The sequence below is a fragment of the Schistocerca cancellata genome, chromosome 8 (assembly GCF_023864275.1).
Source record: "Schistocerca cancellata isolate TAMUIC-IGC-003103 chromosome 8, iqSchCanc2.1, whole genome shotgun sequence".
NCBI lineage: Eukaryota > Metazoa > Arthropoda > Insecta > Orthoptera > Acrididae > Schistocerca > Schistocerca cancellata.
The window spans coordinates 494,390,488-494,402,598 of NC_064633.1; the positions used below are offsets into that span (position 1 = coordinate 494,390,488).

Below are 12,111 nucleotides of genomic sequence, written 5' to 3' on the forward strand. Positions count from 1 at the left end.
CAGCTGTTGAATAATTTGGAAAAATTTCATGTTATTCTGTACCGGTTTTGATTGTAACAATGATCTTCAAAGAGAGAAACACTGTACATCAATGGCTCAACCAGATATTTCCGTCATATATGAGCCGTACAAATGTAGAACACATAATTGTCATAGTAATCTGTCTTAACACAGTCCATATATTAAAGTAGTCCACAATAATTGTGCCAAGGCACTGATAATTGTGAGTTCTACATTTGCATGGCTCATATATGACGGAAATGTGTTTGTTGATCCGTTGATGTACAATGTTTCTCTCCTTGAAGATTGTAAGAATCGAAACCGGTAGAGAATAAACATAAAATTGCACAGCTGGTGGCATATGCTTTTTCTCAAAACTAACACTCTCTCTCTCTCTCTCTCTCTCTCTCTCTCTCTCTCTCTCTCTGTATGTCTCTGTCTCTCTTATACAGAATCATTTAATTATGTCTGCTTGTGTTTTCTCAGTTCCCTCCATCTGCTACTGAGTGAATTGATCACAGGCTATATAAGGAGCACTTGCACCATATTAATTTCGTGTGGCTCAATGTTAGGGTGCATGTCTTTCAATTGGACGCCATTTGGGCTACTTGCGTGTCCCTAACTATCCCTGTTAGGAAACTGAACAATTTTTTGTTATGAAACTGGAGAAATGGGACCTGCAATTTAACTGAAATTCGAACGACGTGTCGTTTCTGGTGACTCCTCACATTACTGAGAGGTGAAGGCTAGATTAAAGGCACTCTGAAAAGTTCGGTGGTGCGAACAGAATACGACCCCGCAACCCGGTTTCCGGGCACGCGCTTTACGCCTTCCTTTTCGTCTTTCCACCTGTTTTGTTCGTCAGAGGTGCTCTCCGGATGTCGCATGGCATCTTTCAAATTCCAACGATGAGAACTTCATACTTCATCTTTACATATATATTGCTTGTGGCCAGTGCGCTGATCCATTCCGCCGAGCTAACGTGCCGGCTACTATGAGCCCTCCAGGTCAAACATTTGCTATATGCTCACATGATATGCAGGATGATTCAAAAGTTCGCGCACAAATATTGAAGGGATGACTTTTCTTTGCAAGAACGTGACGTACGCCACATACCCCCGATATTGGATCGAGAGGAGAGGTCCAATAGCATGGTCGCCTCTATCCCACCTTTTTTGTGGGGGAGTGGGGGATGCCTTGTGTATTTATCACCAATTCCCGACGATGAAACACTTGTGCCCAGAATGCTTGCAACGTCTGGTGAGGTTCGTGCGATGCATGGTGTAATTAGTAGAGTGCGCCAGAATTTTCTACAAATATTTTACCTCTGTGTTGAACGTGGTGGTCGCAATTTTGAACACCTCCTATAATGTACATGTTATGTAAATTGTACATAATCTATTCTGCATTTAAACCCGCGAGCATTGAGTGTTCTTGTTGTTCCTGAGACTCCAAAGGCATCAGACGTATAGAATCACTCGCAAGACTGCAGTATTCCGACTCGTCTATCAGCTCCTTCAATTTGTACGCAAGTTGTTCAGTCGCACTGTATGTGCATATGGTGTTGCGGGATCCCTCCTGCCTTTTAACTATTTGCGAATGTTCACTGTTATTTCAGAAATAAAACGCGCTTTATACCGTCCCCTTACCGTCAATGCTTTTACGTTTCCCTTCTTGTTCATCTCTCTCCAAATATGAAAACTAGCTATATTGAGATGGACATAAACATGATTATCATGTCATATATCTTTGGCACAGTGGGAGTGTGAACCTCAAGTGCATAACGCTTAAGGAGAATATGCGAACATGCAACACATATACACAAGCCCTCCCTTCACACACACACACACACACACACACACACACACACACACACACACACACACACACACAGAGAGAGAGAGAGAGAGAGAGAGAGAGAGAGAGAGAGAGAGAGAGAGAATTTTCCATATGCTCGGCTACACAGTGTTTGGGCGTTAGCACTGAACACTTTACACAATAGGTGATTATTAATCTCGTCGCTAGTTGCTTATAGATGCCTGTTACTTGGGGAAAAGTTGGTTTCTCGCTATGACAGATGTTTGAACTACGATGGCAACTATGTAGAAAATAGTTTCAAAAATGCTCTTTTCTGAAAATGTTTTTATGAGTTTTTTCTCAAATGCCGCCCGCATCTCGTGGTCGTGCGGTAGCGTTCTCGCTTCCCACGCCCGAGTTCCCGGGTTCGATTCCCGGCGGGGTCAGGGATTTTCTCTGCCTCGTGATGGCTGGGTGTTGTGTGCTGTCCTTAGGTTAGTTAGGTTTAAGTAGTTCTAAGTTCTAGGGGACTTATGACCACAGCAGTTGAGTCCCATAGTGCTCAGAGCCATTTGAGCCATTTTTTTCTCAAATGCTACTTTCCGGACATGCCTCGTAAAGGTCGTCAGACATCACCTCTTTGTGTAAAGACGACTTGTATGACAGTTCTCGGTATTGACATAGAGTGCTTTTTCGGAGGATCGCCGTTGGTGAAAACCTAGCGGTCTATGTTCTCCGGTGCTCAGTCAGCCGTCCGCTCTATTTCTGCCTCTGGAGCACCGGCAGCTATTTCCGAAGGCCCGCCTCCTTAATGAACCTCGATGCAGTCTCATCCGTCTCGAGAAAAAAAAATAGAGGGGACAAGCCATTGCTGCCACGTCTAATGGCTTGTTTATCCTGCAGACTCTGCCTGCGTCGTGTCAGTATCTAAAGAATCTCGGGAAAGAGGGAACAGTTCGCTGCAATAGGTACCGTCCGACCCTGCGACTACCAATTTCGACGTCATCTACTTCTAAATCTATCCTCCTCAAGCCATCTTACGGAAGTGGGTGCTGTCTCTTCGACCCTCCCCAAAACTTGAAAGGTGAAATTGCAACTAAGGCTTTCCAACTACGACCTCTGCCAGCAACGAGGGAAAGTCTTGTAGGCCAATGTTGAGTGCTCCGCAGCCTGTGTGTATTTGATAAACGGTAAGCAAACGTAAAGAAAAACTGTCAATACTTGACTACAGAAAAGCCATATTAAACATGGGATTAAAGCTAAGAAGCAGAAAAAGACATAGTTGAACATCATGAGTGGCACTTCAAAAGTATTTATTTGCCAGACAGTTATTCAGGCATATAGCCTATCATCAGTGGTGTCCACGCCAACATCAGACTACTTGTTCGTCAAGTACACACATCATTTGCATCACCCCGGTTCCCAGAACTCCTGAAGATAGACGTTGACTGTGGATATTGTGTCACAGACACAGTCCCTTTGACTGTTCAGAGATGTTACTAAACCGGCCAAAGATGAAAACAACCGTACGCGAGCAGCGCCTATTATACTGATCCGTTACAGTCATTCCACCAGGAACGAGGTACACGGCTCGTGTTGTCTGTAGTTCAACAATGCCTAGATGGTCAATACCGCCCGCATTGTTGCTTTTTTCCAGGTAGGGCTCTCAACAAGGGAAGTGTCCAGGCGTCTCGGAGTGAACCAAAGCGATGCTGTTCGGAAATAGAGGAGATACAGAGAGACGGGAACTGTCGATGACATGCCTCGTTCAGGCCGCAGCGGATGACCACTACCTACAGATTATGGCTTGTAGGAACCCTGACAGCGAAGCCACCATGTTGAATAATGCTTTTCGTGTAGCCACAGGACGTCGTGTTACGACTGTGCGCAATAGGCTGCGTGATATGCGCAACTTCACTACCGACTTCCATGGCGAGGTCCATCTTTGCAACCACGACACCAAGCAGTGCGGTACAGATGAGCCCAACGACATGTCGAATGGACTGCTCAGGATTGGCATCACGTTCTCTTCACCGGTGAATGTTGCATATGCCTTCAATCAGACAATCGTCGGAGACGTGTTTGGAGGCAACCCGGTCACGCTGAACGCTTTAGACACACTGTCCAGCGAATGCAGCAAGGTGCAGGTTCCCTGCTGTTTTGGGAGGTATTATGTGGGGCCGAAGTATGCCGCTGGTGGTCATAGAAGACGCCGTAACGGCTGTACGATACGTGAATGCTATCCTCCGACCGATAGTGCAACCATCGAGGCATTCGTCTTTATGGATGACAATTTGCGCCCCCATCGTGAACATCTTGTGAATGACTTCCTTCAGGGTAACAACATCGCCTGACTAGAGTGGCTAGCATGTTCTCTAAACATGAAATCTATCGAACATGCCTGGGATAGATTTGAAAAGGGCTGTTTTTGGACGACGTGACCCACCAACCACTCTGAGGGATATACATCGAATCGCCGTTGAGGAGTGGGACAATCTGGACCAACAGTGCCTTGATGAAATAGGGGATAGTATGTCACGACGAATACAGGCATGCATCAGTGCAAGAGGATGTGCTACTGGGTATTAGAGGTACCGGTGTTTACAGCAATCTGGACCACTTCATCTGAAGGTCTCGCTGTATGGTGGTACTACATGCAGTGTGTGGTTTTTATGAGCACTGAAAAGGGCGGAAATGATGTTTATGTTGACCTCTATTCCAGTTTTATGTACAGGTTCCGGAACTCTCGGAACCGAGGTGATGCAAAACTTTCTTTGATGTGCGTATGTAAGATCTTTATGATGGTTAAAACTTATGTGGATCTCCGCGGTACACAGACCATCGTGAGTACATGTTACAGCTACCTTAAGACTGGTCTGTGAACCGCAGATATCTACATAATTTTTAACCTTTATAAAGATTTTTCGTACTTGACGGACACGTAGTTCGATATAGGCGTGCACAGTATATGCCACTGTTGATCGGCCGTATGCCCGAACACGTGTCTGGCAAATAAATACTTTTGAAGTACAGCTCACCGTGTTCAAAAGCATGTCGTTCAACAAGAAGTCGTGTATCGGCGAGAGAAAAAGCTGCCAACTTCAAGAACTAGTAGTAACGAACACCGTAAGTAAAGTGTACACATTCATAAAGCGAAAACTTTTTTTAATATTTAAGTATCAAAATGTAGAAACGTAACACATCTGATATTTTTACGGAACAGTGACTGACGATGCTTTGTCAATAAAACAGTAACGGAAGATTGCCTGCCATACAAACGAAATGCAATATGAACTTTGTGAAGAGAAGTCATTTTGTATTTAGTTTGGCACATTAATGAACTCCACGTCTATTGCGAATTCCTTAATGCCGATACGGTATTCCGGCTTCTTGTAAGGCTTTCAATATTCAGTATTGGGATGAGCGACGAGACGTAATGTTGTTGATGTCTTATAGTGCGAACGAGCACACCAACAATTTGACGGTGACGAACATGTCCTCGCCATAAGACTACCTGTAACATCTACATGCATAGCCTATAAATTACGCTTTAAGTGCATGTCACAGGGTATGTAACATAGTACCAAATGTTATCTTCCAATCACTTCTGGAGCGCAAGAATAATGACTGCTTAAATACTTCTGTTCTCTCTATTATTAGTCTATTCATGTCTTTGTGGTTCCTGTGGTAGCGATAAGTAGCGGGCTGAAGTGTATTTGTAGATTCTTCATTTAATAATGCTTCTTAAGACCTTGTACACTGGATTTCGTTGGATAATGGGCGTCTATCTACAAACTCTGCGAGTCTGGTTTTTCAACATTTCCGTGGCCCCCATGGCTCAAACTATCATTGTCCATTTGTGTCATCCTTCTTCGTATACGTTCAATCTCTCCAGTTAGCGCTACTTGGTATCTGAGCAATATTCGTACATGTAACGTATACGTGATTTGTAAGCAGTCTTCTTTGTAGATCGGCTCCATTTTCCCGGTATCATGCCGATGAACCGAAGTCTGCCACCTTTATTTCAGTGTCCCAGCAAATTGTTACTTACCTACATTTGTGTTAGTTGACTGATTCCAATTGTGACGCATTGATAACTGTAGTCACAGGGTATGATGTGTACTCTGAAAGATGCGGAACACAGCTATATGCCGAGTTGCCTGGGACTCAGGTGCTACTGAATTAAAGCTAGCGTCCAGCAGAGGGCGCACGAAGCGAGGTTTGTTTTATGTAGCCGTGTGGCGTCACACAAATAGTTCTCAAGTGGACTCCAGCCGCCAAACGCCGATATAAGCAGACACGCAGCTCCGCTCAAGAGAGTATCCGCACAGTATCAAACATACATCAATGATCTTGTTTGTAGCCGCTGGCAAAAAGTCACTGGACCATCTAAAAGTGATTGTAGCTATTGTTCATATATATTCAGGACTAGACCAGATATCACCGATAGGTCAGTGTAAGTGCCACTGAACAGTTGCTACATAGCATCTTCATACTACAGTTAAGTAATTTAACATTTGTATTAATAAGATGTTGTGGTTTGATGTTGCCATATATCTTTGCCATAGATGTTTCCTAACACTGTTTAGTCCTGTGACTGGGGTGTGTAGTTGCTGCGTGCAAACAAACGACGTCTGTAACAGCAACAACTTTTGGTGGTGGGAGGTTCTCTTCCTGCCACAATATATGTTTCACACCAAGAGCACTCGGTGAGTACGATACTGTGTTAAGTAAAATGCAAATGCACAGTTTCAAAATTCTGAATATTTAATGCAAGATGCCAGTTTTACACCATTTTTCAAATGTTAACAAGATCGGTTTAATATGTGTACAGCTTTTTTCAGACAGCACATAATAACAGCTAACTGCATCATCTGTGTGACGTCTGAGGCTACTATTAATATAGTCTGCAAGGCCATTAATTTACTACGTACGCAGCAAGGGTGCCAATACACTTCATACGTGGAATTACGTTATATCCGTCGATGACTCTCCATACAAGTTAACACACTGTGGCGTCCGTATCGAGAAATCCTCGGTCTAGTCACAAATATCATTTGATCCACCTTACGATCGTACTTTCTGTGTTACGTACAAGTGCGGTGCTGAGTCAAAGATTTCTCTGAAGTCAAGAAATACTGCATCCACCTCATTTCCCTGATCTGTGGCTTTCAGGATGTTATGTGCGAGAAACAGGTGTTAGGTTTCGCATGGTCGTTGTTTTCGCAGTCCATGCTTATTGGCACGTTCAGTTTACATACAGGATATTTCAGTCTTTTTTTTTTTCCCACAGCGTTTACCATGGCACTTTCTTCCGTCTTCCCTAAATTTGCTATTCCTTCATATCTTTCTGTTCATTACTATCGCCAGATGGGCTCGTATTAGTGGGTAATCATACCCAGACGTACGGGCAACACCATAGACCTAGATTTTAATTACTAACCATATTACAGAGACGACAGAACTTTCTGTGCCAATGCCGGCGAAGAGGGGCAACACTTCTTCCAAAAAAACTTCTGCATCAGACGTCTAGTGGTGACAAATGGAAAACAACTGTTGTTTGAGAGAAAAAGTTCACTGACGCTAGGCATCTGTTCATTATTGGTTATGCACCTGAGAGGCGGCAGAGCGTAGCCCCTGAGCGTTGTGCATACGGTACCGCCCCCGGTAGCGGAGTGGTCAGCGCGACGGAATGTCAATCCTAAGGACCCGGGTTCGATTTCCGGCTGGGTCGGCGATTTTCTCCGCTCAGGGACTGGGTGTTGTGTTGTCCTAATCATCATCATTTCATCCCCATCGACGCTCAAGTCGCCGAAGTGGCGTCATATCGAAAGACTTGCACCACGCGAACGGTCTACCCGACTGGAGGCCCTCGTCACCCGGCATTATTATTTACCAATTCAGTAAATTAAGAATCAGTGTCTCTAAGTGCAGGAAGATATTCTACCCAAAACATTTGCTCGAAAATATGTCTTCATGAGTGGATCACCTCAAAAGAATCTCTCTTTGTATCTCACGTAGTCCATTTGGTACCCGAAACGTGGGAGAAGGTTGTAGGTGCAAAAGAACACTACTTTGAGTAAATTATCTTGTACCATTCTGCAAACGAGTTTCTTGTCCGTGAAAGAACTACCTCTGTTTCCATAAGGAGTGTGGTCAATGTGGCCGACTGCCATGTGGAGGGCTCGCGTTCGATTCCGTATACTGCCAGGGATTTTTTTCGTAGTGGAAGAACTGGAAGGAGGTGCACTGAGCATCGTGATGCCAATTGATGAGCTATTTGACCAGTAGTAACGGCTCCAGATCTCGAAAATTGATAAAGGCCAGGAGCTCGGTGTGCTTGACTCCCACCTCTCTCCATACTACATCCAATGACGCCACTGGCTTAGGATGACACGGCAGTCTGTCGGTTCTGATGGACGCTCCAGGACCTGTGGACGGAGTTTACGTTTGCCCAACATATAGTCGCGTGACATGATTGACTGTGCGAGTCCGTCAGGAGGGATGTAGGTATGTTCAACCGCTTGGAGTGTCTTTCAATTGGACTCCATTCTGGCGACGTGTCCCCCACCTACCACAGTAATCCTACCGGGGAAGGGAATCCGAACCACGGGTCATTCCTAGCGTATCTTCTACATTTACATCAATATTTCTCAAGTCATCTAAAGGTATGTGGTGGAGGGTACCCCTAGTACCGCTAGCTGTACCTCTACTCCGCCCACTTTCCCTGTTCCACTCGCTGATGGCGTGTAGGAAGAATGATAGTAGGTAACCCTCTGTACTACCTCTAATTGCTCAAATTTTATCATCGTGGTCATTTCGCAAGATATATCGGGGTGGAAGTAACATGTTGTCCGACTCACCTCGGAAGGTACTCTCTCGAAATTTCGGTATTGTCCGTAATGCACAGCGCCTCTCTTGCAACGTCTGCCAGTGGAGTCTGTTGAGCTCTGGTGTAACGCTCTCGCGGCGGCTAAAAGATCCCGTGGAGAAACGCGCTGCTCTTCTGTTGGATATTCTTTCTCTCGTCTGTGTGTCTTATCTGGTAAGGGTCCCAGATTGATGAACAATGCTCAAGAATCGGTCGTACCAGCGTCTTGCGAACCTCTTTTTTCTTGGATGAGTTCGATTTCCTTAAGAGTCTTTCTCTGAATTGAGACATGTTTTCTTTTCCTACTACTTGCTTTATGTGATCATTCCACCTACCGTCATTCAGAATAGTTACTCCTTCAAATTTTAGGGTGTTTGCTGTTCGCAAGAACTTATGATCAATAGCGGAGTTGACAGTAGTGGATTTCTTTCCCTATGTATACACAATATGTTACATTTCTTGACGTTCGTAATCAACTGCTAGGGACAGCACCTTTCATCAATCTTCTGTAGATCATTTTGCAAATCGATACTGTGTCGTGGCGTTGCTACTTTGTTTCACACAACCACATATCTGCCAACAGTCTTAAAGAGATTCCGACGCTTTCTGCTAGATCATTTCCATATATCCATTGTAAACAATAACGGTCCTATCATACTTCCCTGAGTTGTTGTTGTTGTGGTCTTCAGTCCTGAGACTAGTTTGATGCAGCTCTCCGTGCTACTCTATCCTGTGCAAGATGCTTCATCTCCCAGTACGTACTGCAGCCTACATCCTTCTGAATCTGCTTAGTGTATTCATCTCTTGGTCTCCCTCTACGATTTTTACCCTCCATGGTGCCCTCCAATACTAAATTGATGATCCCTTGATGCCTCAGAACATGTCCTACCAACCGGTCCCTTCTTCTAGTAGCACCACATTTCGAAAGCTTTTATTCTCTTCTTGTCCAAACTATTTATCGTCCATGTTTCACTTCCATACAAGGCTACACTCCATACAAATACTTTCAGAAACAACTTCCTGACACTTAAATCTATACTCGATGTTAAAAAATTTCTCTTCTTCAGAAACGCTTTCTTTGCCATTGCCAGTCTACATTTTATATCCTCTCTACTTCGACCATCAGTTATTTTTCTCCCCAAATACCAAAACTCCTTTACTACTTTAAGTGTCTCATTTCCTAATCTAATTCCCTCAGCATCACCTGAGTTAATTCGACTGCATTGCATTATCCTCGCTTTGCTTTTGTTGGTGTTCATCTTATACCCTCCTTTCAAGACACTGTCCATTCCGTTCAACTGCTCTTCCAAGTCCTTTGCTGTCTCTGACAGAATTACAATGTCATCGGCGAACCTCAAAGTTTTTATTTCTTCTCCATGGATTTTAATACCTACTCCGAATTTTTCTTTTGTTTGCTTCACTGCTTGCTCAATATACAGATTGAATAACATCGGGGAGAGGCTACAACCCTGTCTCACTCCCTTCCCAACCACTGCTTCCCTTTCATGTCCCTCGACTCTTATAACTGCCATCTGGTTTCTGTACAAATTGTAAATAGCCTTTCGCTCCCTGTGTTTTACCCCTGCCACCTTTAGAATTTGAAAGAGAGTATTCCAGTCAACATTGTCAAAAGCTTTCTCTAAGTCTACAAATGCTAGAAACGTAGGTTTGCCTTTCCTTAATCTTTGTTCTAAGATAAGTCGTAGGGTCAGTATTGCCTCACGTGTTCCAGTATTTCTACGGAATCCAAACTGATCTTCCCCGAGGTCGGCTTCTACCAGTTTTTCCATTCGTCTGTAAATAATTCGCGTTAGTATTTTGCAGCTGTGACTTATTAACTGATAGTTCGGTAGTTTTCACATCTGTCAACACCTGCTTTCTTTGGGATTGGAATTATTATATTCTTCTTGAAGTCTGAGGGTATTTCGCTTGTCTCGTACGTTTTGCTCACCAGATGGTAGAGTTTTGTCAGAACTAGCTGTCCCAAGGCTGTCAGAGATACTCCGGAAATTACCGTTACATCTGTCGATTTTGTTCATGAATCCACTTGCAAATGTGGTCCGATACTCGGTAAACTCGTTTTTTTTCTTTTTTCCTTTTTTTTCACTAACCGGCAGTGCAGGTCGATGTCAAATCCCTCCTGAAGTCGAAGGACGCGGTATAAATCTAAGCACCGTTGTCTACAGCGCTCTGGAGGGACAGAGCGAGCTGTTGGGGTAAAAGTAGACTGAAAATACCGCGAACCTTTTCGTTTCCAAGCACGAGCATTACGAATAGAACACCGTTCACGACGTCCAGTACGAATCGTGGTGGAGGTCAGGCACGGCGTTCGGAGTGCGCCGCGCCGCGCTGCACGCGTCGCTAGGGAGACAGCGGTGCGGCGCGGAGCGCACGCGTGCGGTTGTCCGTGTGTGTGTGTGTGCGTGTGCGAGCGTGCGTGTGGTGGCGCCAGCGGCGTGGCGCGGCCTGGCGCGGCGCGCAGTGATGACGGGCGCGGGCGCGGGAGCGGGCGCCGCGCTGCACCGCTGCTGCCGCCGCGACGCCCCGGCCGCCGCCGCCGCCGCCGCCGCCGCCGCTGCTGCCCCCACCTGCGCCTGTGAGTAGGCGCGCACGTGCTGGCCCGGCGCTCCCTCCACCGGCCGCTCCCCCCCTCTCCCTGCTACTGGCTCTTCCCACTCAGCCTCGCAACTACTGCATCTCTCTGTTCACGCTCCGTTAAATATTCTCGTCCCTCACAGTTTCGAATAGCTATATAGTGGCCAAAAAAACCCTGTAACTGACCATAACTGACAAATTAACTGACGGAAACGTCTAATCGTTTGGTTCATAATATTTAATAGTTCTGCTTGTGAATGTGTTGTGTGAGTCATCTTAATGGGGTTAAGAACTTGTCTGATCAGTGTCCTGAGGATATCATAGCGATCGATAAAATTATATTAAAATAATTTGAAGAAAACTTTCTAGATAACATGTAAGTTGTGTATACAGGGTGAACATTAATAAAACCAACATGCTGCAGGGACGGAGCCTTGACTGGAAATGGAACAAGAAATAGTCCGTGAATATGTGTCCGGAAGTGCATCGTTGTCACTGTAGACGGCGTTGACGAATGACCGTTTCTCTGATCAAGTGCGTGTGTTCCTTGTGTGCTGCAGGCTGTATGACTGACGCAGTTACTGTAAGAAGTAGAATGGTCCAATATTCATGTCGGAAACAAGCCGAGATGGTGTATGTTTACGACCAAGCAGCACGGATATACCAAAACAAGTACCTTCACAGGCACCAACATCACAGACAACACAACATTGCAAGCCCTTTTCGGATGTTGATGTGATCATAGCTCATTTCAGATAGACCAACATACAGGAATGCGACGGACTGTGCTTACACCATATCTCGAGGTCCGGGTTGTACAGGATACTGAGACGAACCACAGTGCAAGC

General features: G+C 45.1%; 1 protein-coding gene across 9 annotated transcripts in view; it reads left to right on the forward strand.

Annotated features, from left to right (window-relative positions):
- Positions 1-12,111, forward strand: part of LOC126095759 (transcriptional enhancer factor TEF-1) — a 759,916-nt gene that overhangs the window by 419,868 nt on the left and 327,937 nt on the right. Inside the window, exon 1 of one of the 9 annotated variants that reach the window (XM_049910561.1) lies at positions 11,222-11,264. The exons of the other annotated variants lie outside the window; for them this stretch is intronic. The gene's annotated coding sequence lies outside the window, so the exon portion shown is untranslated. Of the gene's footprint in view, positions 1-11,221; positions 11,265-12,111 lie in introns of those variants that run through there. 9 annotated transcript variants of the gene reach the window in all.